General features: G+C 49.8%; 1 long non-coding RNA gene and 1 pseudogene across 1 annotated transcript; one reads left to right on the forward strand and one right to left on the reverse strand.

Moving 5' to 3' along the window:
• Positions 1 to 7,607: 7,607 nt before the first annotated feature.
• LOC138419904 (U6 spliceosomal RNA) lies at positions 7,608 to 7,705 on the reverse strand (annotated as a pseudogene).
• A 3,690-nt stretch (positions 7,706 to 11,395) lies between these two features.
• LOC138419390 (uncharacterized) lies at positions 11,396 to 12,898 on the forward strand. Its single transcript, XR_011248952.1, has 2 exons — positions 11,396 to 11,500; positions 12,098 to 12,898. It is a non-coding gene; the product is annotated as an uncharacterized lncRNA (long non-coding RNA).
• The last annotated feature ends 13,366 nt before the right edge of the window (positions 12,899 to 26,264 follow it).

Here is a 26,264-nt window from a genome sequence, read left to right on the forward strand (position 1 = left end):
TCCAGCATTGTAGGCAGATTCTGTGCCATCTCAGCCACCAGAGGGGCCCAAGAATACTGTAATGGGTGGCCTATCCCTTCTCCAGGGGACCTTGCTGACCCAGGAATCAAACCGGGGTCTCCTGCATGGCAGGCGGTTTCTTTACTAGCCGGGCTACCAGGGAAGCCCCAGAGTTACATATAGTTTCACATATGTTGCAGTTATTTTTACGTAGAGAAAGTAAGATTCTATTTGGAGTTTCAATATCAAATTCTCAAAAATTAATAGAATGAACAGACAGAAGTAGAAGGGTATGGTAGGCCTGAAGAGGTCTATGAACCAAGTCAGCGTAATTAAGATTCATACAGTTGTCCCGCAACAGCAGGGCACAAATGCTATCCACGTTTGCAGAGTCTATAAGTTAGGAGACCCTGGGACATATCCGGGGATGTAAACCAACATGCAAAAATTTCATGATCTAGAAGTTTTGAAATCACACAGAGTCTATTCTCTTACCCCTGTGAAATTATGTTAAAAGTCAGTATCAAAAACTATTTGAAAATAAGCCACATATTTTCAAGTGCAATAAAACTTTTTCAAATTGCAAATGGAAAATAAATTTTTTAGAGGAATTGGGTTCACAGCAAAACTGAGCAAAGGGGGACTTCCTGGCGGTTGGGGGGGGGGTCCAGTATTTAAGACTCGTCACTTCCAATGCAGAGGGCACGAGTCTGCTCCTCGGTCATGGAGCTAAGATCCCAGCACTCGGAGGCCAAAAAATTAAAAAAAAAAAAAAAAAAAAAGCCTGAGAAACCGGCAGGGCCAAGAGGTACCTAAGAAGTCACGACAACTAAACGTAACATCGTATCCTGGCTGGGATCCTGACAAAGACAAAGCAGATGGGGGGAAAACTGAGGAAATCGGATGGATTTGAAAAAAAAAAGTACAGAGGGCCCCCTACACCTGCTGTCCTGTACACGCCCAGTCCCTGTTGTCAACACCCCCCACCAACGAGGGACGTTGGTCACAACAGATAAAGCCGTCACAGCAGGCGAATCTCACTTCAGGCACTGACACCTCGTCATAGCCGTGTGTCCCCATTCACTGTGTGTCAGTGATACCGCTATCATTGTACATCGTGGGGATTTGCACAGCCGTGTGAGGACATGGACACACCGGATGGCCTCAGACGGAGCGTCTCGGTGCCCTAAACGTCCTCTATGGTCCATCTGCCCATCCCTCCTCCCAGCCCTAGGCAACCTCACACACACACACACACACTCACACACACACTCACACACACACACACTCTCTCTCCCCACACACACACTGGAATGCCCCCAGCTCTCTGCTAACCCCCATATCCCGAGTTCCCCCTTGACTGCTGGGAGCCTGGGACCATCTCATCCCACCCAGGGTGAGGACATGCGGATCCCGAGGGCCAGCGAGTGTGCGTCTGTGCACACGGATCCCTCACACGTGTCTCCGAGGTGGCGCAGAGCAGTCTGGATGTGGGACAGGTGTGGAGGTGAACGATGGCTGTGGAGAAGGATCGGGGAGGGTCCGGAAAACATGCAAGAGGCATAAGTCTGCTGGGTTTTTTTTCTAATTTTTTATTGAAATTAATTGACAGTTAATTTCTGATATACAGCAGAGTGATTCAGTTATATACATATATATATATTTGTTGCTGTTGTGCATGCTAAGTCCCTTCAGCCGTGTCTGACTCTGCGACCCCGTGGACTGGAGCCCGCCAGGCTCCTCTGTCCATGGGATTCCCCAGGCAAGAGAGCTGGCGTGGGGTGCCACGCCCTCCTCCAGGGGATCTTCCCGACCCAGGGATGGAGCCCACACCTCTTATATCTCCTGCACTGGCAGGCAGGTTCTTTACCACTGGTGCACCTGCGAAGCCATTGTTTATATGTGTGTGTGTGTATGCGTCTAAATACTCTTCTCCGCTACGGTTTATCCCGGGATATTGAATGCGGTTCTGTGTGCCGTGTAGTATGCAGTAGGCCCTTGGTGCTTATCCATCTCACACAGACCGGCTCGCGTCCCCTATATACTATATATATTGTTCTTGAGTCGCTCAGGCGTGTCCGACTCTGTGCAACCCCACGAACTGTAGCTGGCCAGACTCTTCTGTCCGTAGGATTCTCCAGGCAAGAAGACTGGAGTGGGCTGCCATTTCCTTCTCCAGAGGATCTTCCCCACCCAGGGATGGAGCCTCCGTCTCCTACACTGGCAGGTGGGTTCTTTACAGGGAAGCCCTGTAGACTGTTAACATGAATGTTAATACTAATCCCAGACGCTCACCTGTCCCTTCACCTCTGTTTGTAAAGCCCCATGGAAAGTGAAAGTGAAGTTGCTCAGTTGTGTCCGACTCTTTGTGACCCCCACGGACTGTAGCCTACCAGGCTCCTCTGTCCGTGGGATTCTCCAGCAAGAATACTGGAGTGGGGTGCCATTTCTTTTTCCAGGGGATCGTCCCGACCCAGGGATCGAACCTGGGTCTCCTGCATTGTAGGCAGACGCTTTAATACCAGAGTCTTGTGGACTTTCAGTTTTGGGGTTTTTTTGTTGTGTTTTGTTAAAACTCACTCTGTCCTTGTGCTCTGCCCTGTCTGTCCCACAGAAAAGAACACCTGTGGACCGTGGCCTGCCAGGCTCCCTGTCCATAGGGTTCTCCAGGCAATAATACTGAAGGACGTGGCAGCCCACTCCAGTGTTCTTGCCTGGAGAATCCCAGGGATAGAGGAGCCTGGTAGGCTACAGTCCATGGGGTCGCACAGAGTCAGGCAGAACTGAGTGACCAACCACTACTGCTAGACGCCTCTTGTGGAGTCCTGCTGCTGCTGCTGCTGCTGCTAAGTCACTTCAGTCGTGTCTGACTCTGTGCGACTCCATAGACGGCAGCCCACCAGGCTCCCTCGTCCCTGGGATTCTCCAGGCAAGAATACTGGAGTGGGTCGCCATGTCCTTCTCCAATGCATGAAAGTGAAGAGTGAAAGTGAACTCGCTCAGTCGTGTCCGACTCTTAGCGACCTCATGGACTGCAGGCTTCCAGGCTCTTCCACCCATGGGATTTTCCAGGCAAGAGGACTGGAGTGTTGCGGAGTCCTAGGTTTCTCCATTTCCAAAAAGCCAGACGAACACGGCCTGGATTTCTGAAAACCCTGAGTGTGTGTTGTAAAAGCATCGTGGTGGGTGGAAGGGTTTGCCTCTACAGGGGGCAGGCTGCAGGGCGAGCCGGGATGTCGCAGACCCTCCTGCCCTTCCTCCGGAGAGCCTGCCGCTCTGACGGGTTCCTCGGAGCTCGCGCTGATGAGCAGCAGCCCCCTTATCGACAGTCTGGCAGCAGCTGCCGGGCGATCGAGGCGGGGACGCGGGCCTCTGTGGCCTTCACGTGCGGCTCAGAATCAGCCTGCAAGTACCGGGGCCGTGCAGCTGTCGGGGGATTAGCTGTAAGGAAAGGCGATCCCGTGACGAATGGGTCAGGTATGTCCGCCCCTGGGAAGCCGAAGCTCCAAGATCTGCCTGATAGGAAACCGGTCGGCTTTGCAACAACAGAAAACTCGTTTGTCTTCTGCGTCCTTGTCGGGAAGCCGTGCTGTGGGCTGCCTTGAACGTGGCCGGAGAAACAGAACAGGCTTCCGGGGGCGGGGGGGAGCGGGCTCAGATGGTAAAGAACCCGCCTGCAATGCAGACGTGGCTTTGATCGCTGGGTCGGGGAGATCCGCTGGAGGAGGGAAAGGCTGCCCACTCCAGTATTCTGGCCTGGAGAGTTCCGTGGACAGAGGGGCCTCGCGGGCTACAGGCCAGGGGGTGACGGAGTCAGACACGACTGAAGGAGTAACAGTGGCAAGAGAGGCAGGAGGCCTCGCGCAGGCCGCCCGCCGGCGGTGGGGCTTTGGTTGGGGAGCCCCTTGGGCACTTTGCTCAGAGTGCGTCACCCATGGTTCCTGAGATGTTCTGTTTCCTACTCGTGATCCCAAGGAGGGGTGCTTGGCAGCAGAAGCATTGTGCTTCCCCCGAAAGAGAGCCTGTACCCACGGTAGCCAGAGTCGTGACCACAGGTCTACCCACGCTTTGCTTGCTTCTCCTGCAGCTGAGAGGCGCCTGCCACCCCGGACGTGGTAGGGATTGGACGAGACTCGGACGAAAGATTACTGTTTAAAATTAAAGATCGCCTCTTTCTGAGTCTCCCCCTCACCTTCCCAGGGAGCGGTGGAGTTTGAAATAAAAGGAAGGGACGTCCCTGGCGGTACAGTGGATAAGAATCCACACGCTAGTGTAAGGGACACGGGTCCCATCCCTGCTCTGGAAAGACCCCGCATGCTGCGGGCAGTTAAGCCCGTGCGCCGCCACTCCTGGAACCTCGCTCTAAAGCCCACGGTCCAAACAAGAGAAGCCACTGCTCCCCACAGCTAGGGAGAGTCCGCACCCAGCACAGCCGAAAATAAAAATGAATTTTAGAAGTATTTTTTAGAAAGAGAGAAAGAAGGATGTGGTCAGACGCACAGTGTAGAAAGATGGCTTTGGCCTTCAGTGCATGAAGTGATGCGTGGAGGATAGTGTCCTTGGAAAGTTTAAAAATAGACAAAAGTAGACAAAATCGCAACATTTATCCCATTGCACTCATCATTTCAGTACTTTTCTCTACAGCAGAAACTAACACGATGTTATAAAGCCAATAAAAATTTATTTTATTGTTATATGTCAATAAAAAGTAATGTTAAAGAAAATAAAATTATTCCTTTTATTTCTTTTTTTGAAAAAGAAAGTTTTTTTTTTAACTTGTTAGGAATTCCCTGTTTAGTGGTTAGGACTTGGCGTGTTCACTGCTGCAGCCCAGGCTCATTCCCTGGTCAGGGAACTAAGTTTCTGCAAGCCTTACAGCAAGACCAAAAAAAAAAAAAACCAAAAAACAAACAAAAAGATTTTTACTCATCAAAGACTAGATACAACGCAGAATAATAATGAATAATAATAATTCATAATAGCATTATTGTTTCATTATTTTTGGTTTAACTCATAAAGTGGAATACTATACAGCTGTTAAGAAGCACAGGCCAAATGCTGTGTAGTTTATGTAAAGGGGCTGCATTCATATGTGAGGATAACTATCATTCTAAGGTTGTTATAAATGAAGATCTACCAAAAAAAATTAGCTTTCATCAAACTTAAGATAAAAAAGAACAATAATTGAAGGACATGGGGAAAAAAAAGGAACACAGAAGTGTTCTAAATTCCAATATGGGATGATCTCCAAAATATATTTTGGTGGGAAAAAACAAGATACGGAACGGGGGGTTTAGTACACTACATTTTGCAGGAAAAATGGGAAATTTATACACGTATCTACTTGTGTGTCCATAACTCTATGAATAAACAAAGTATTGCCTGTATCACGGGGTTGCTTCATAAGAAGGAAACTGGGTACCATAGGATGGGGAGAGATCCTTTTTATTTCACATTTTAAAAATTTGTATAAATTTTAAAGTTGAAGTGTAGGTTAATTTACAATGTTGTGTTAGTTTCAAATGTACAGCAAAGTTATTCAGTTATCCGCACACATCTGTTCATTTCCAGATTCTTTTCTGTTACGTCGTTTCAAGATATCAGGATCCTTCCCTGTGCTATTCAGTAGGACCTTGTTGTTATATCTGTTTTATTAATATAGAGAGTAGTGTCTGGCTGTTAATCCAGACTCACAGTCTGTCCCCCTCCCCACCATCCCTTTGGTTCTCTAGGTCTGTGGGTCTGTTTCCGTCTGCAAATAAGTTCATCTGCATATTTTTTTGCCCACATATAAGCAATGTCATATGACATCCGTCTTCATCTGACTTCATTTAGTACCACAGTCTCTGGGTCCATCCATGTTGCTGCAGGTGGCATTATTTCATCCTTTTTTATGGCCGAGTAATACTCCATTGTCTATACGCCCCACAGTGCCTTCATCCGGCCATTTGTCAGCGGACGTTCACGTGGCCTCGCGGTCTTGGCTATTGTGAATCGCGCTGCTGTGAACACGGGGGTGCCCGGATCTTCTCGAATTATGGTCTTCGTCTTTCCCGCATCGTTGCCAAGAAGTGGGCTTGCTGGATCATGTGGGAACTCTATACTTAGCGTTTCAAGGAACCTCCGGCCTGTTTCCGCAGTGATTACCCCAACCCATTTACATCCCCACCCACAGTGCAGGAGGGTTCCTTTTTCTCCACGTCTTCCAGAGGGGTGTCTTTCCACTGCTTGTCTATTTGAATCTTTGAATGTGTTGCCTGTTCCAAAAAATGAATAAAGGTAGATTTTAAGTGAAAATAAATAACCTTGAAGATAAACTAAAACAGGAGATTTCAGCCCTGTTTCCCTAGCAGCCCCAACCTTCTCCATCGTGCTGATGGAGCTCACCACAGGAGCCCAGTGGCACTTAACCGAACTTCCACTTAACCCAGCTTCCGCTTAGCCGCACTCTGACCGCGTCTGCGGAGCGAGAATCGCCCTCCCTTAACGAGTGTTCCGTCTTCCCTTCCCAGGTGTGTCGTCAGCCCCAAGGAAGAGGCCTTCAGCCTGAGACCAAGAGGGTCCAAGGGCGAGTTCCCCCGGGTAGGAGCGAAGGTAAGAGCGCAAGAACCACCCCACGCATCACCTCCCAGCCCTCCTAGGCCCCGCAGGTTGTGGGGAGGCCGGTGGGGACCAATGAGGCTGGGCACCGCATCTGGTGCAGTCACAGTGAGAGCGGGTGGGGATCCGGCAAGAAGGCTTGGGGGCGAGGCTTCCCTGGTAGTCCAGTGGCTAAGACTCTGCGCTTCCAAGGCAGGGGGCCCAGGTTCGATTCCCGGTCAGGGAGCTAGAGCCCACAAGGCGCAACTAAGACCCGGCGCAGCCAAATAAATACATATAAATAAACATTTTTAAAGAAGAAGGTTCCAGAGGGGACCTGGGGTCAGACTTGCCTCGAATGTCAGCACTGTGTACAACCTGTTCCTTCTCCCGGAGGGCAGGATTCTAAACAGGAGCGGCTCCGTCTCAGATCTGCCTTTTAGGAAGATTATCTGTGCTGCTAGAATGATAGTCACCAAATTCCAGGCCTCTCAAAACTGCTTCTGTAGTCCCCGTCATTAATGTTGTTGTCTGTGTGGTTCCCTCCATAACAGTTTTTAAAAAGTTTCACTGGACTCCCTGCTTAACTGAAAAAAATCTCATTAAAGGTAATTTAAAATTTATTTTTCTTGCCATGTTAAAAGAAAACTTTGATTCGTAACTTACAGAGTAAACCAACATTAGCTCAAAATTTTAATTAGCCATCCAAGGAATCGAAAATATAAAATTACTAGAAGGAAGCTTAGCAGAAAGTCCTTCTGATTGTGAGTTAATACAAATATCTCTTTGATATTACTCCAAAGCCACAATTCAAAAATTAATAAAGAATGATCATTTGGACTTCATAAAAATTAAGAATTTCTGCTTTTCTTTTTTTCTTTTAAATTTTTCTTCTGGGTCACACCTCGAAGCTTGCGGGATCTTGGTTCCCCAGTGAGGAATTGAACCTGGGCCCCCTGCAGTGAAAGCGCTGAGTGCTAACCACCAGACCACCAAGAAAGTCCCAAGAACTTCTCCTTTGAAAGACTCAAAATATGGAGCGCTTCATGCATTTGCTTGAGCCTGGGCCATGTTAATCTTATCTGGATCGGTCCAGTTTTAGTATATGTGCAGCTGAAGTGAGCACGGTAATTTTAAAATGGAAGCTTAGTCGATTTACAGCATTGTGTTAGCTTCTGGTATATAGCAAAGTGATGCAGCTATACCTGCCTTTGTATATATCTGTATTCTTTTTACACTTTTCCCATTATGGTTTATTGCAAGATACTGAATGTAGTTTCCTGTGCTGTACAGGAAATCTTTGTTGTTTATTTTATACACATGGTGCATGTGTATATTAATCCCAAACTCCTAATCTCTCTCTCCCCTCATAATTTTTATACAATGATATGTGCCCATCATTTCTCAGGACACCTGGAAAAATAATTTAAAACAGTAATAAAAAAATAGAGATAGGTTTACTGTTCAGCCATTTAAGAAATGAAATAATGCCATTTGCACCAACGTGGACGGACCTAGAGATGATCATAGGAAGTGAAGTGCGTCGTAAAGAGAAAAACAAGTACCCTGGGATATCAGTGATAGGAGGAATCTAAAATATGACAGAAATGAACTTATCTGTGAAGCATAAACAGACTCAGACGTAGAGAACAGACTCATGATGGCCAAGGGGTGGGGGTGGGAAGGATTGGGAGTTTTGGGGTCAGCAGATGTCAGCTATTATATACAGGATGGATAAACAGCAAGGCCCTACTGTGGGGCACAGGAAACTCGGTTCAATATCCTGTGATAAACCATCATGGAAAAGAATCCGAAAAAGAATGTGGATGTGTGTGTGTGTGTAACCGAATCACTGCTGGATACCTGAAACCAACGCAGCACCGAATCAACCGCACTGCAATGAAAGCCGTACAAATGGAGGCAGTTTTCCTTCAACCTTGGGAATGACCCGAGCGAGACTGTTCTAACCGGATCCGCTGTGCCCTCTAGACTGGGAGGGCTTCGCAGGCGGCGCTAGCGGTAAAGAGCCCACCTGCCAACGCAGGAGGCAGATGCAGGCTCGACCCCTGGGTCGGGAAGACCCCCTGGAGGAGGGCGCGGCAGCCCACTCCAGGGTCATTGCCTGGACAGGGCCGGACAGGACTGAGTGGCTTGGCGCGCACGCACCAGATTGAGCAAAGGCCCTGGGGCAGGGCCGCGGGCGGCGGTTCCGGGAGCAGCAGGAAGGCCCCCGGGCGGGAGCGCGGCGGGCAGTGGGGGGGCCTGTGCGCCAAGGCCGGCGGGTCTCCGCAGGGGCTGACGTCAGATCCGTGTCTACACAGGAGCCCCCCGGCCGTGCGGCGCCGAGGACGCGGTGGGCAGAAGCCAGAGGCCGCGGGCTGGGCCCTCCTGCGCCCCCCGCGGTCCCGGAGGAAGAGGCGGGTGTGAACCAAAGCCTCCGAAGAAAGGGGTCCCAGGAAGCCACGCCGCGGCCCTCAACCGGGCGACTGTGCCCCCGGGAAACGTTGGGCAATACCTGGGACACTGCGGGTTGTCCCGAGGGGCCGGAGGCGGGGGCGGCGGGGGTGGGGGTGGATGCTGGGGTCGGTGGGCGGAGACCAGAGACGGCGCACAGCAGAGAACCATCGCCTGCAGAACGGCAGGAGCGCCCCGGCTGCGTCATGGCCCGCCCCCGCCCCAGGTTCCACCTGCTTTCCCTTCATCTGAGACCCGTGCACGCGCAGGCGTGCCTCCGTGTGTGTGCAACGACGCTGCCCGTATACACATGACCTGACAAGCTTGTGTGGGTCTCAGCTCTTCCCAGCCCCACCCACCAGCTGTGTGCCCTCGGGCCAGTTGCTTAACCTCTCTGAGCCCCAGTCGTCTTGAAATCGGGGATCATCAAAGGAGCCCCTCACAGGGTTGTTGGGGAGCGTGGTTCATTTGGAAAGGGCCTGTGGACAGGGCCTGTCCCAAGAGAGGGCGTTGAACATGCGGTGGCCATCATCACCACTGCTTTTCTCAGTACTGGTCTGCTCAGGACATCTGCGCTACCAGCTGGGTTCTGAGGATGGCTGGGATGGCTCAGTTGGTAAAGAATCTGCCTGCAGTGCCGGAGACCCAAGTTAGGGAAGATCCCCTGGAGAGGGACATGGCCACCCACTCCAGTATCCTTGCCTGGAGAATCCCGTGGACAGAGGAGCTTGGCGGGCTACAGAGTCAGACACGATGGAGCGATTAACACGAGCTGGGTTGAGGATGGGGGGGATCTTGCCATGTCTCACCTGGTGGGCCACGGGTGGCCGTGCACCCTACTAGGGGAGGACCTGTGGTCACCCTCCACGGGGTGGAGGGGGTCCTGACCCCACTGGGAAGACGGAGATGGACACTCTGACGTGTTGTCTGGGGAGGACACAGCACGGAACTAGATGACACCCAGCCCGTCAGCCCCCAGCCCTGCTGTCTCCTCCACGGAGAAGGGGCCCTCTGTGGCCACAAGCCTGTTCCTTTCTCAGACTGCCTGCTGGGTGCATTTCTTTCCAGCTGGATAGGTTTTAGAGTAACTCTGTGATGTTTTTCTCTTTTTTTAACCTAAGAAAAAAATCATCTTTGTTGTAGAAACTTGAGAAAATGCAGATTAAAATAAAGAAAGAAAAACTGTTTACAGTCCCCGCCGGCACCAAATCTGTTTTCAGGCTTTTTTTTTCCCCCCTCTTTGTTTTTGTCTGGTTTTGGCTTCCTAGGTGGCTCAGTGGTATTTTAAAAAAAGAAAAAGAAAATCTTCCTGCCAACGCAGAAGACCTGGGTTTGATCCCTGAGTCAGGAAGAACCCCAGGAGAAGGAAATAGCAACCCACTCCAGTATCCCTGCCTGGAGAACTCCATGGACAGAGGAGCTTAGTGGACTACAGTCCATGGGGTCACAGAGCTGGACGTGACTAAGACTTTCGGGCTTCCCCGGGTGGATCAGACTGTAAAGAACATGCCCTCCCTGTCACCACCACCTCCTCTCTGAATTCAGAGATAGTGGATTTACAACACTGTATGAGTTTCAGGTGTACAGCATACTGACTCACAATTTTCAAAGGCTAGACACCATTTGTAGTCACTGTAAATTATTGACTACCTTCCCTATGCTGTATAGTTACAGTATATCCACATAGCTTATCTATTTTATGCGTAGAAGTTTGTATCTTTTAATCCTCAGTGGTAAAGAACCAGCCTGCCGATGCAGGAGACTTGGGTTCAATCCCTGTGTCAGGAAGACCCCCTGGAGAAGGACATGGCAACCCACTCCAGGATTCTTGCCTGCAGGATCTGATGGCAGAGGAGCCTGGCGGGCTACAGGTCACCAAGAGTCGGGCACGACTGAGCAACTCAGCACCTCCCCTGCACGGCGTCTCCCCACTTCCCGCTCCCCACTGGTAACCACAGGCTTGCTCTCACATCTGTGAGCCTTTTCTCTCTTTTCTTTTCGTTATCTTCACGTGTTTGTTTTGCATTTCAGATCCCGCATATGAGTGATATCATGCAGTCTTGTCCTTCGCATTTCAGTAAATCCATGCTATTCTCTGTCGCCCTCTGCTGGCGATTCTGTTCATTGTGACCAGCGTTCTTCCCCCAGCCACGCGCCCCACCAGAAAGGCCCCCCGGCTCGCAGGTCCCGAGCCCTCGAAATGTGGCTGGCGGGAACCGACGTGTGCTGTAAAGTGTGACCCACACCGGGTTTCAGAGGCTGCAGGAGAAAAGGAGATGAGGCAGCTCGTTGGCAGTGCTGGTTTGGTTTTGTTTGTTCTTAAGCACCTCGCCTGACTTTGGGGATCTTACTTCCCAACCAGGGATGGAAGCCGGGGCCCTTGGCATGAGAGGGCAGGACCCTAACCACCGGAGCCCAGGGGGTTCCCAGCCGTGATACTGAGGACGCGCGAGGAGATCTTGAACACGTAGGTGACCCTTGAGCAGCACGGGCTGGGGCGGCGACCTCCGAGCAGCTGAAGATTTGAGTGTAGCTTACAGTCAGCCCTTGTGCCCAGGGTTCCTCTCTGTCCGGGGCTGTGTACTCAGGGCGTGTCTGCTCTCCCGTTCCCTCGCGAAAAATGACCGGCGTACAAGTTGGCTGCATTGGGTTAAATGAGAGCTGGTCTTAAAATCGATGTCACCGGTGCTTTTTCTATTTTTTTAACGAGGACATTAGGAAATGGTGTTACCTATGTGGCTTGAGTTATATTTCTTTACATGCCTTTGGTCTGGACTATTATAAATGTATGTGTGTGGACCAGGCTTGGGGGTCAGGTCCCTCTTTCCTGTGGGGGCCGTCCAGTGTGCTGTGGGATACTGATGGGGGTCTTTGGATAGCAGCAGCATCAGCCCTCAGTTGTGACAACAAAAATACCTCCAGACGCTGACAAATTGTCCCCTGAGGGGCAAAATCACTCTCAGTTAAGAGCCACTGATTTATATGTGTGTGCGCTCAGCCTATGAATTTTTAATTTATAAAATATATTATGTATTTTATATATAAATCTATTTATTGATTTTAGGTACATATATACGGATGTGAGAGTTGGACTATAAAGAAAGTTGCTGCTGCTGCTAAGTTGCTTCAGTCATGTCGGACTCTGTGCGACCCCATAGACAGCAGCCCACCAGGCGCCCCCGTCCCTGGGATTCTCCAGGCAAGAACACTGGACTGGGTTGCCATTTCCTTCTCCAGTGCATGAAAGTAAAAAGTGAAAGTGAAGATGCTCAGTCGTATCCGACTCTTAGCGACCCCATGGACTGCAGCCTACCAGGCTCCTCTGTCCATAGGATTTTCCAGGCAAGAGTATTGGAGTGAGTTGCCATCGCCTTCTCCGAAGGAACTCCCTAAGCCATGGTTTTTCCAGTAGTCACGGATGGATGTGAGAGTTGGACCATAAAGAAAGCTGAGCGCAGAAGAATTGATGCTTTTGAACTGTGGTGCTGGAGAAGACTCCTGAGAGTCCCTTGGACTTCAGGGAGATCCAACCAGTCCATCTGGGTGTTCACTGGAAGGACTGCTGCTGAAGCTGAAGCTCCAATCCTTTGGCCACCTGATGTGAAGCACTGACTCACTGGAAAAGACCCTGATGCTGGGAAGGATTGAGGGCAGGAGGAGAAGGGGACGACAGAGGATGAGATGGCTGGATGGCATCACTGACTCGATGGACATGGGTTTGGGTGGACTCCAGGAGTTGGTGCTGGACAGGGAGGCCTGGCGTGCTGCAGTCCATGGGGTCCCAAAGAGCTGGACACAACTGAGCAACTGAACACACAATGGGTAAAATACAGCTGGCCCCTGAACAATACAGGTTTGAACTTCACAGATCCATTTATGTGCAGTTTTTTCTCAATAGTACTTCCCGCAGTGCCACATGATTAGACCTACGGATACCAAGAAACCAAGCGCACAGGGGACTGACAGCAAGCCATGTGCAGATTTTTAACTGCACGGAGTCAGCACCTCTAACACCCCCACGCTGTTTAGGGGCCGACTGTGTATCGGTTACTAATTATCTACCATATGTACTGCAAAGTGAAGTGAAGTCACTCAGTCGTGTCCGACTCTGTGCGACCCCGTGGACTATAGCCTACCAGGCTCCTCTGTCCATGGGATTCTCCAGGCAAGAATACTGGAGTGGGTTGCCATTTCCTTCTCCAGGGGATCTTCCCGACCCAGGGATCGAACCCGGGTCTCCTGCATTGGAGTCGGATGCTTTAACCTCTGAGCTGTGTGCCTAGAGCCATGTACTGCAAGGTATACACATATTTATGAAGTGAAAAACTATATACAAAAGACAGCTAAACGTAATCCCTCCTGAGCCCCAGTCATGTGCAAGCTCTGGAGGCACAGGGAGGTTAAGCCACTGGCCCCCGGGTGCACAGCTCATTGACCCGGATTCAAATCCAGACGTACCACTGAGGAGCGCCTGCCCCGCAGCCAAGGGCAGACCTGTAAGCCCCCGGGATGTCTGTGTGCCGTAGAGCAGTGTGACTGTAGTTAGGGCCGTGTAGTGTAAACATGCAGTTTGCTAAGAGGGTCGTTGAGTGTTCAGCACAGACCTGAAGAGGAAGGGGAGGAGGGAGAGGAGGTGGAGGGAGGGGAGGAAGGAAGGAGGAAGCCAGGAAAGGAGGAAAGACTGGTGACTTGGGGATGCCGGATGCATTAACGTGGCTGTGACGGTTATTTCACAGTGAACACTTGCATCAAATCTCTCCTCTGTCCATCGTAAACGTATACCGTTTTAACGCGTCGGTTACACGTCAATAAAGCTGAGACAGTGAAGCCCAGGCCCTCCATCCGTGGGGGTCCGTGTGCCCTTCCTGGAACAGGCGCCCTCCCGGGGGAGGGGGTGTGGAGGAGGGGGGTCAGGGTCACAACTTCTGCCTCCCCTGGAGGCCGGAAGAATCCAGGCACTCGGTCCCTCCCAGTCTGCTCCTGTGAGACTGTGGGAGAACAGGAAACACTGATCCGCTCACCCATTCGCTCACCCGAGTCAGGCTGTCCGTCCTCCAGACCTACTACGTGCCGGGCACGGCCCAACGCTGTCAGGGCCCCCAGGTAACTAGGGCAGCACAACTCTCAGAGACCCCTGACCCCAGCAGAAGACAGGACCCTGCAGCAGGCACACGCAGCTCGTTTGGAGGAAGTCAAGCGGGCGGGAACCTGTCTGGTGGCTCAGACAGTGAAGAGTCTGCCTGCGGATGGGGGAGACCCGGGTTCCCCTGGGTGGGGAAGATCCCCTGGAGGAGGGCCCGGCCCCCCACTCCAGTATTCTCGCCTGGAGAATCCCGTGGACAGAGGAGCCTGGTAGGCCACATAAAATCCACGGGGTACTAAAGAGTCGGACGCGACTCAGCGCGCACTACAGGAAAATGATGGGCATGGGATTCTGGAAGATTCTAGAATCTTTACCTTTATCTAAAAATCTCTACCTTTCTCCAGGGCAGAGAACCCCATGAAGTCTCTTCTGCATCGGGAAAGGGAGGTTCAGAATGGGGGTGGGCGAGAGGCCAGAGCCCCCTTCTCAGCATCTCCCCCCAAGAAGCACCCCCTCCCCAGAGTCCAGGCAAGGGTTCGAACACGCACGCACATACAGTCTAAGTCCTGCGCCTGGAAAATTCCAGGCTCCAGGGTCCCCCCACCGCCCCTCTCCTGCTCCTGCCGCAGCCCCACCGCCTCCCTGCCGGCTGCGGTTTCCATAGCAATGGATGTCGCCCGCCGACAGCTCTCCAGGCTGATAAACGACCGCGCGGCCTGATGAGGGGGAGGAGGGGGAGGCCGGAGCAAGGGCTCCCCATTAGTAGGCCACTCACGACTTTGATCCAATTAAAGTGCATCTTTAGACTGGGGTCTGCGCGGGGGCAGGCGGGGAGAAGTCCAGGCGGGTTTTCTGCAGACATCCCAAGTGGCCCCGAAGAGCCGCAGACACCATCCACCCCACCTGTTCGCAAGCGTGCTCCTTCATTCCTTAAACCACTTATTTATTCCAAACATATTGACTGGATTAAATAGATGATGAACACAGATAATTCAATTGCTACATTAATTCTGTGCCTATTTTAAGCTCCAGGCTTCTGTCTGGAGAGACCTAGGAGGACGAAGAAAAAGCCGCAGAGCCTCCTTCGAGGAGGCTCTGGGACTGCGGTTCAGCTGCCGGGGCGCGGACGCGGAGACTGTATTGTTATGACGGCAGGCGCGCAGTTCTGGGAAGACAGACCCCGCAGCATCAGATTCAATTTCGTGTTTTCCCTTTTTAACAGTAGTACATTTTATTATTATTTTTTTGTATACCTGTGGCTGATTCATATTGAGGTCTGGCAGAAAAAAAACAAAATTCTGTAAACCAATTATCCTTCAACAAAAAAAAAATTAAAAAAAAATATTCATTGAAGCATGCTTGGTTTACCATGCTGGGTTAGTTTCTGGGGTCCAGCACAGTGATTCAGACATAGATATAAAGATACATATATATATTTTTCAGATTCTTTCACATTCCAGGTTATTACAAGATATTGAATATAGTTCCCTGATCTGTATTGGTTATTAAAGTATATATCTGATAATTCCAAACTCCTAATGTATCCCTCCTCCCCCCGCCCCCACTCACCCCCTTGGTCACCATAAATTTATTTTCTATGTATGTGACTCTGTTTGCGTTTTATAAGTAAGTTTGTTTTATCATGTTTTTAGACTCCACATATAAAGCGATATCATGAGCTTTCCTGGTGGCTCGGTGGTAAAGAGTCCGCCTGCCAAGGCAGGAGACATAGGAGATACAGGTTTCATCCCTGGGTGGGGAATATCCCCCGGTGAAAGGAATAGCCACTCACTCCAGTATCCTTGCCTGGAAAATCTGATGGACAGAGGAGCCTGGAGGGCTGCAGTCCATCAAGTGAAAAAAGAGCTGGACACGGCTGAGTGTCTAAACAACATAAGCAATATCATATGATGTTTGTCTTTCTCTGACTTACTTCACGCAGTGTGATAATTTCTAGGTCCATCCACGTGGCTGCACAAGGCATTGTCTTATTCTTTTTTATGGCTGAGTGATACTCCAGTGTGCATATATACCCCATCTTCTTCATCCATTCACCTGTCGATGGAAACTTAGGTCGCTTCAGTGAGAGTACATTTTAAATGGTGATTACGTCTCAACTCTGTGGACATAATAATCTTATGGGAAGTATTGTCTAGTGAAAACTCAACTTTCCTGCCAGTCCCCAGTCACCCCGTTCCCTCTGAGGAATGTGGAACATCATCCTTGACGAGGCGTTATAAGCACATCACATTGGCAGCTCCCTCCTTTTAAAAACAGAATAGTGATTTTTGCATCCACGTTTTCTGCAGCTTGCTATTTCCTAATGTGAAGACAGCATAGTTTGGTGGTTAAACGCCTGGACTGAACGCACTGTCTAAATTTGACTCCCAGCGTGTCCACCTGTTACCCTGGGACCCTGGGCTTCCTCTCTCGGTCCTCCATTCCCCCAGCTCTAAAATATCACTGACTCGGTGAACGTGAGTCTGAGCAAACTCCGGGAGATCGTGAAGGATGGGGGAACCTGGCGTGCTGCAGTGCATGGGGTCGCAAAGAGTCAGACACGACTGAGCAACTGAACACCAGCAAAACAGGGGTTGGGGTGAGAGCTGAAAGAAGAGCAGCTGGGCGGCGGTTGCCTGTGGGGTCTGTATGCACGTTAAATAAATGAGTCCTTGGTGGTCAGTCTACACTGGGACTTCAGCAGATGACCCATTCCTCTTACAGACTGAGGACACCCCACGGTATGGTTGTCACGCGATATCTCACCTTGACACTGAGGCTGGGCCCCTCCTCTGGCAACTGACATGGCTGCAGTCAGCTCCGCGACGCCCCTGCTGTTGCACGTCTCAATACAAGTGCAGCTGTGCAATTTATCCTTGGAACTAAAACTGCCAGGTCAAAGGGGAAAAAGCCATCTGATTTTGCATCTTTAATGCAAATTGCCCACCGTAAAAATTGTGCCTAGGGGATTCCCTGGTGGCCCAGTGGTTAAGACTTTTCACTTCCAGTGCTGCCAAGGCAAGGGGCACAGGTTCAAACCCTAGTCAGGAAACCAGGATCCCACGTGCCGTTCAGTGCAGCCAATGGAAAAAAAAAATTTTTTTTTAATTGTTAACTATTTAAGCGTGCAAACAAAAAGCCCACCAGTGCATAACTGTATCTCCAGAAAAAACTATCCTTCAAAAATGAAAGAGAGGGACTCCCTTGGTGTCCCAGTGTTAAGAATTCACCTTGTGATGCAGAGGACACAGGTTCGATCCCTGGTCAGGGAACTAAGATCCCCCATGCTGCAAGCAACCAAGTCTGCACACCACAGCTGGAGAACCCTCAAGCCACAGCAAAGCCCTGATGCAGTCACAGAAATTAAAAAGTAATTTTTTAAATGAAGAAAAAACAAAACACTTTCTCAGACAAATAAAAATGGAAGGAATTCATTCCCAGACCTGCCTTGCAAAAAACATATATATATTAAAAAGAAGTTCTTTAAAGAGAAGTGAGGAAAACAAAAAAGACGGAGCCCCTTTACAAACCCGCCACCGATGGATACGCCTTGACGCAGCAGCGAAATCATGGGAGAGCTCATTTCAACATAAAAATACAGCTTTCTGATTTTTCTCGAAACTTCAGAGCACCTAGCGGCACTGGTTCGATGTCATGCGCACAAGCCACTGGCTGGAGTCCGGAAAGCAGCTGCTCAAGTTACCGAGTCCCACCTTCTCCGCGTGGCCACACTGCCCACCACCCCCTGTACGTTCAGACGCTGATCAGCGTCCGCTTCGCGTGCTCGAGGCCGTGGTTGCCTTTCATAGGAGGTGTCACTCCGCACCCTTGAGAACACTGAGGCCAGACTGAAGAGAAGCGCTCACTTTAGGGAAATGCCAGGGCTTTGTCCCCAATGGCTGTGCCATTGGGGACAACGTTTCTGGGGCTGCACACATCTCCCCAGTGCTCAGGGCGTCATTCTCTTTATTTTTCACCCTTCTAGTGAGTCTGTAATGGTGATCACTTATTTTATTTTTTATTTTATCCTGGAGTATAGTTGGTTTACAGTGTTGCATTAGTTTCGGGAGCACAGCAGAGTGATTCGGTTGTGCGCCTACTAATACGTGCTTCTGTTCTTATTCGGATTCCCTTCCCATTTAGACCGTTACACAGCGCGCGGCAGAGGTCCCTGTGCTCCGCAGGAGTAGGTCCTTGCTGGCTCTCCATTTCAAATACACGGCAGTGCGTGCTTGTCCATCCCAAACTCCCAAACCACCCCTTCCCTCCCACCCTCGCCACCCCCCAAACGACCATAAGTTCGTTCTCCAGGTCTGTGGGTGTCTCTGTTTTGTAAATAAGTTCTTTTGTATCGTTTGTTTAGAGCCCACGTATGAGTAATATCACAGGATATTTGCTTTTCTCTGACTGTACTTCACTCAGTATGATCATCTCCAGGGCCGTCCAGTTGCAGCAAATGGCATCACTTCAGATACTTAGTTTAAAACAAAGGAGAGCGAGAGGATATATTAGTATCCTTATGGAAATGAAAACTACTCTGAACTGTACATTGGGCACAAGCCCCAGCCCACCTTCTTGCGTTCCTGTGTCACCCTTGTGAGACTCTGAGCTGGGACCTTTGGGTTTCAGGGGTGTCTGGGGCCTTGGGAGTGGGCGCCTCTCCCTGGGAAGAGATGCCCCTGAGGCTCCTCTCCCCCTTCACCTCTCCTGTGCTCAGCCCCAGGGTCAGACAGCGAGGTCTCCTCCCGTCTGAATATCAAGGTCCCCTCAGCCCGCCTCCCTTAACTGTTTATCCCCCCACAAACGTGTCCTCTGTCTCACCCTCCATTTCCTAAGTCATTCTGCCTTTCAGACGCCTCTCCTCCCACCAGACAGTGCGTGGATGCCTCCACACATCTGCGTGCATGGTAGGTGAGGCACCTGCTGTGTGCAGGCACTAGGCTGGGCCAGGGGTGCAGGGGGAGACCGAGACAGACGGCTCCATCCCACGGAAGGGGGCTCACTCTGCAGTGGGGAGTGGGGGGGTGATAAAGCAGGACAAGCGTTAGGGTGAACAAAAGACCCTGATGCTGGGAAAGATTGAGGGGGTGGGGGAGATAATAAAGCAGGAAAGGGGTTCAGTTCAGTTCAGTCACTCAGTCACGGCCAACTCTTTGCGATCCCAGGGACTGCAGCACGCCAGGAGAAGGGTTAATTAGGGCAAATTAAAAAAAGGGTTAGGGAAGAAAAAAAAAGGCTCTGATGCTGGGAAAGAGTGAAGGTGGGAGGAGAAGGGGGTGACAGAGGATGAGATGGTTGGATGGCATCACCGACTCGATGGACATGAGTTTGAGCAAGCTCTGGGAGTTGGTGATGGACGGGGAGGCCTGGCGTGCTGTGGTCCATGGGGTCACAAAGAGTCAGACACGACTGAGTGACTGAACTGACTAGGGGAAATACAGAGATGGGGGTCAAAGGGTTGGAAGTTTCAGTTATGCAAGGGAATAAGTTCTGCAGATTTAATGTACAACCTGGTGACTGTGGTTAATACGACTATGCATGTGTTAGCCACTCAGCCATGTCCAAGTCTTCGTGACCCCATGGACTGTGGCCTGCCAGGCTCCTCTGTCCATGGGGTCCTCCCAGAAAGAATACTGGCTTGGATAACCGTTCCCTTCTGCAGACAGTCCCTTCTCCATCTGCCATCTTCCCAACCCAGGAATTGAACCCAGGTCTCGTGCATCGCAGGCAGATTCTTGACCGTCTGAGTCATTATAAAAGTATACAAATTGTGTACCTGACCTGTGCTAAGAGAGTTGATCCCAAATGCACCCACCATAGACACACACAAAGTTGTAACTGTGGGGTAAGGGGTGTGTCCGTAACTTGATTGCGGTCATTTCCCAACATATACATATATCAAAATATCTCATAATTATGCCTCAATAAAACTCGGGGAAAGAAAAGAAGAAGGTACTCTCAGGTGAAGGTAACCTCAGATGCTATGTATAAAATAAAGCAGGACTCTGAGTCGGGGAGAGGAGGGAGCAGGGGCTGAGCTCTTCTTTCACTAAGGGTCTAAGGGCAGCCCAGGGCTTTGGGTGTTCAATTACTTCTCTCTCCCTCGTTTCCCATTCTGACTCAGGTGAATCCTGGAACGTAGTTTTGTTTTTTTTTTAATCCTGGCTACACTAGGACAGGCACGGTGCCGAGTGATTTACAGACAGCATCTATTATCATCTGCACCACACTCCAAGGATACAGAAAAATATACGTATCTCCCCACTTTTAGATGAGAACGCTGCCTCAGAAAGGTGACGTCACTTTCCCATGATCCCGTATTTTTGTTCAAACTCCCCTCCCCCCACCCCGGCCAACTATTTATTGGGAATCGGTTCGTATGGCAGGCTGGAACTCTAACCCCCACGCAGTCTGGAAAGTTCCACCCGCTAAGTGGCTCTCAGCCTCGTCCCCATCCCTCGGCTGCAGTTTCCATGGCAACAGAGCCTGCCTGCCTCCCTGAGACCCCGCCAATGCTCTTAAGGACCAGGGCCGAGTAATGGATACCAGAGCTGTCGAGCAGAAGGGCGCGGTCTGGGGGAAGGGCACACGGGCTTCTGGGATTGGGGATTCTGTCTTTTGAGAAGGTCACAATGGCGTCTTTGCAGGAGGGGCGGGGAACCTGAAGACCAGAGTGGAAGTCACAGGTGTCCGTTGCAGCCTCCGGCACCAATGACGTAAACAACCTTTGCTCTCGCCAGTAATCAGTTATTTGACTGATTCATTCTTTCAACAAAGGTTTATAGAGTCACTGCTGTCTGCCAGAGTCTTCTGGGTGGTGGTCGCCTAAACCAGAGCTTTCGTTTTCAAGCAGGTTGGTTTCCTATTGGAAGATGCAGTAAATACAAATATATATATGTAAATACAAGCATGCTTTTATTTATATACAAATATATGTAATATACAAATAATACATAACAGCGATGTGTGCAATATATGATTATTACATATACTATCATAAATAATATTTGTTTACTTGGTATACACAATATTTCTGTGTAAATAATATATGCACATATAAACAATATAGGGATTCCCACGTGGTGCAGTGGTAAAGAATTCGCCGCCATGGCAAGAGACACAAGAGATGTGGGTTCAATCCCTGAGTTGGGAAATCTCCTGGAATAGGAAATGGCAACCCACTGCAGTATTATTGCCTGGAAAATTCCATGGACAGAAGAGCCTGGCAGGTCACAGCCCATGCGGTCGCAGAGTTGGACACAACTGAGCATGAGCATACATGCTAACATGTGAAACACACATGTAAGTAATATGTAAGCACATGCACATATATGACACACACATGTGCGTATATATTGTCAACTTAAAAAGAATAGTCACAAGCTGAAAGCAGAGAGTCATTTTATTGGGTAGGAGTGTTTAGGACTCCAAGCCCGGGAGACAGAATCTCAGTAGCTCTGAGAAAACTGCTCCAAGGAATCAGGAGGGTAAGTCAGGATATATGCAAGTTTGCAACAAAGGGAGCAGGCAGCTGAAAATCAGAGATCAGGTGTCAAGGAATTCAGCGTTCGATGGACGAGGAGACGCAAGGCTCTGGGCTTGCTGCGTTAGCTCCTTTGTTACACACCTCAGCTGTCTGGGGCCGCTTCTGTGTCCTTGTTCACCTGGCTTCTTGCATTTCCCCAGCTCCTCAGCAATCACTGTGGGGGCGGCAGGATCCGCTGGGTCACAGTTTGGGGGGCGCTCATTCCCGTGTGGAGGCCAGAAGTCGCTGATGGCTGTGACATTCTTGTTTATTAAAGTGGCAGAAGCACTTTTGTTTCACAATATGTTAAAATCTATGATAGCATTACGTTCTCTGAAGAATAAAATATTGGGGTAAGGCACAAGCGACAGGTCAGGAGTGACTTTGGTCAGGGGAGTGATCAGGGAATTTACAAGAGGCTAGGCCAGTTATCTCTGTCGATGAGTGGATAGACTTTGCATGCATTTTCCTCTAAACTCCAAGTCTAGACTATTCTCTTGGGACAATTTTGGACATCCGCCCCCCCCACAGCCCTCCTAATATTAAAAATTCCTAGTTTCTCCAGCACCCAAAGCTAACACATCAGATGAGGTCCAGGTTTAGCCGAAAAGATTAATGACAGAATTTTCCTCTGCAGCCTTCTGACATTCAAGGATCTCTTCTCTTCTGAAATATCTCCTTGAGATTTCAAGTCACTAAAAATATATCTCCTAAGGGCCATATGTGTGTATTTAATACAGGACCAACAAAACAGACAAGATCTTTCACTGAATGTTCACCGTCAGGCAAGGATGCAGAAAGCAAATGAATAAGAAATAAATCAGCACGTTATTTCAGACAATAAAACGGCACAGTGGAAACACAAAAGAAGCCACAAGTGTCCAATTTTCCAATAGTCACATTTAAAAAGAAGATAAAGAGACATAGGCGGAAGTAATCTTAACAGTAGGTTTTATTAAACCCAATACAAAATATTGCCATTCGAACCAATAACACCGATGTAAAAAATAAAAAAGATCGATGAAATGTTTCAATTTTTTTTGTTTCTAGGTTTTTAAAAATCCGATGTGTAGTTCACAATTACAGCCTGTCTCGGGGGAGACTAGACACATTCCAGGCACTGAAATAGCCGCAGTGGCTTGCAGCTGCCATGTTGGAAAACAATCTGTAAAAACTGCTGGGAAGAAAATTATCAGGGTGAGAGGAAATGAAAGACAGGTGGGAAGGTGGGTGAGTGCTTGGACAAGGTGTTTTGCTTCAGAAAGTCTTGGGAGTAGCCCTGGGTTTGCCTTTCACCTGCACAGGCGATCCTCCAGGGACACCCGACTAGTAAGGCCTAGGAAAACCAGACTGATTGAATCCTCCAGTAGCGTGGAGTGATGACTGTTCCCTTTTGAGCAAAGTAACGGGAGGTTTCAGAGAGGCCAAGCCAAGCGCTAAAGACCCTGTGTTTCCCCAAATTACAGACACCAATATTTTTCTATACCTGCTGTCTTTTCTCTCCTTGTGGCTCAGTCGTGTCCTACTCTTTTCGACCCCCTGGACTGCAGCCCTCCAGGCTCCTCTGTCCATGGGATTTTTCGGGCAAAAATCCCGGAGTGGGTTGCCAGTCCCTCCTCCAGGGGATCTTCCCGCCCAGGGATTCAGCCCCTGTCTCCTGTGGCTCCCGCACCGGCAGGCGGATTCTTTACCACTATAAAGCCACCGATATTTCTCTGCGTTTCATACACATTCTCAAATAATCGATACAGATATTTATTGACTCATTCGCAGATAATCAATAGAGATATTTATTGACAGGCCGCCCTCTGTCTACACTCGGCTCAGCATCCGCTCGTCACGTGATGTGAGGGACTGGAAAATTCCAGTCTCCCGGCCTCCCGCCGCTCCTCACCCCAGCGCATCTCCCACTCCGGAGGTGGTCTCCATGGCAACCGTCTCCGCCGCTCCCGTCGGTCGAGTACCCTTGAGGGGCTGGAGTAGTCGTCTAGTCGGCCTCGGAACAGCCTGGACTCGGGGATGGTGTGATGGGGGTGTGGGGAGGGCTCGGTCCCGGGATCCCTCCCCCGCCCACGTTACGTTTAGCGCTCGTTAGCAGTGTCTCCTCGAGTGGGGTTTGTGCAGAAGGGCAGAGATGAAATGGGCCGTGCAAGCTTCTGCTGACTTAAAGGAATAACAGCTTCCTCCGTTAAGCAGCTGCTGGAGGTGCCGGCGACAGACGTCTTATCTCTGCCGACCATTCAGCCGTGTCCCATTCTTCCTCGGACACACGGTGATTGAGTGCCCGGGACATTGTGCGCACTTGAATGTAATAATTGTGAGACAAGGCCTGGCTATGCCGAACGCAGCCTGGGCTTCAAAAGCTTCAAGTGTCTCTCTCCCCCTGACGAACCTCAGCACGAGGGTTCCACTCGGCCTTCTTTCAGGAGATGCCCCGCACCTGCTTTCTGGTTCCCATTAGCACCCAAGTACCCCCGCGAAGCTGCAAGGGTTTGAAAGACGCCAAAGACTCGACCGCGACTCAGGAGCCAAACGACTGGGCTTCTAGGGCCCGTGGGGGAGGGTGGGGTGGCGGGGGAGGTGGGCTTTGTCCGCGCATTCAGAAATGGACTTTTGTGGATTTTGAGAGGTGGCCGTGGTTCATCAGAGTTCAGGATCTGGGGACAGGTGCCTCCCCGTGGGACTCCGGAGGGCTGGGGAAACTCAGAAACTCGGTGCTTCAGGAGGAGAAGCAGATGGTGTGAGGGACAAAGGGCTGAACATCTGCTGGAGCAAATGTTTGCCTGTGTTTTTCTTCTTCCCCGTGAAACTATAAACTGTCAGTGTTGTCCTCTAATGATTATGGGCCTTTTCACAGAATGGGTTTAAAGAAAAAAAAAAAAAAAGCCTGGTCATGGTGGCTCTAAAGTTTGCTCCTAAGAAGATGACGCAGTTTAGAGGGAAGAGTTTGTGCAGAGATTTTGTTGTCCAGTCGCTCAGTCGTGTCCGACTGTTTGCCACCCATGGACTGCAGCACACCAGGCTTCCCTGTCCCTCACCAACTCCTGGAGCTTCCTCAAACTCACGTCCATCGAGTCGGTGATGCCATCCAACCACCTCATCCTCTGTCGCCCCCTTCTCCTGCCCTCAGTCTTTCCCAGCATCAGGGGCTTTTCCAGTGAGTGAGTTCTTCGCATCAGGTGGCCAAAGGATTGGAGCTTCAGCTTCAGCACCAGTCCTTCCAGTGAATGTCCAGAGTTGATGCCCTTTAGGATGGACTGGCTTGATCTCCTGGCAGTCCAGGGGACTCTCAGGAGTCTCCAGCAACACAGTTCAGCAGCATCAATTATGCTGCGCTCAGCCTTCCCTGTGGTCCAATTCTCACACCCGTACGTGACTACTCAGAAAACCGTAGCTCTGACTATATGGACCTTTGTCGGCAAAGTGATGTCTCTGCTTCTCAATATGCTGTCTAGGTTTCTTGTGTGTAGGTTTTTTCCAAGGAGCAAGCGTCTGTTAATTTCATGGCTCCAGTCACTGTCCGCAATGATTTTGGAGCCAAGCCGAGGTTTTGGTGGGGAATAAACTTGAACTGTTTATTCTCAGCCGGAATTCATGTCAGAATCCTAAACAGAACAGATAACAAAGAATTCAGAGATGACAACAAACACCCACACAGGTAGATAACCTGAAATACCCAGAGTGTGGGTGAGTCTAATCAGCCGGGGAAATCGAACTATATGAATTATTCCTGCTTCATCCCTCGGCTTGGTCATAGAAAATGTACATTTTTACAAACTCCAGCTCTTATTGTACCATAACCCGAGGCAAGCTCAGTATTCTTCAAGAGAGGGGCTGGCTACATAAATTCTGAGGACTGCATTCGATGGAATTCAATGATGCTGGGCAAAACCATAAAGACATCCTTTAGAAATTGAAAAAGCAAAATATACAGTGAAATGAAAGCTAGGTGTGTAATGGTATGAAGGGCTGCTACAATTTATGTAAAAAGGGGGAAAAGCAGCATATATATAAATATATATAGTTTGATACAATATATTGACTTGGCTAAAAAGTTCCTTCGGATTTTTCCATACGATCTTAGGGAAAAACTCAAACTTTTTGGCCAACTCAATAGTACATTAGATAGCAATTATAAAATAGGCAATATGTAAAGGATATAAATAACATCTACGCACACGGGCTACCTCTCTCACATCACTGGGTGAGCTGATGTCTTAGGTCTATGCTGTAGACTGAACATTTGTGTCTCCCCAGAATTCCTATATTAAGCCCTAATCCCCCTGGAGGAAGAAGTGGCAACCCACCCCAGTATTCCTGCCGGGGAAATCACATGGACAGAGGAGCCTGGTGGGCTGCAGGATGTGGGGTCACAAAAGAGTCGGACACAACTTAGTGAGTAAACGACAGCAAATGAAAAATGGCAGAAAGCAGAGGGACAACACGGTGAATATGCCGGTCAGTAAAGTTCTTGGTGAAAATGAAAAAAAGAAAAAGAGAGACCTAATCCTCAGTGGGACAGTATTAGGAGTTGGGCCTCTTGGAAATGCATAGGTCTTGGGAGTAGAGACTTCATGATGGGTTTAGGGTCCTCATAAAAGAGGCCCCAGGAGCTCGCCCACC

This window comes from Ovis canadensis, chromosome 14 (genome assembly GCF_042477335.2).
Source record: "Ovis canadensis isolate MfBH-ARS-UI-01 breed Bighorn chromosome 14, ARS-UI_OviCan_v2, whole genome shotgun sequence".
NCBI lineage: Eukaryota > Metazoa > Chordata > Mammalia > Artiodactyla > Bovidae > Ovis > Ovis canadensis.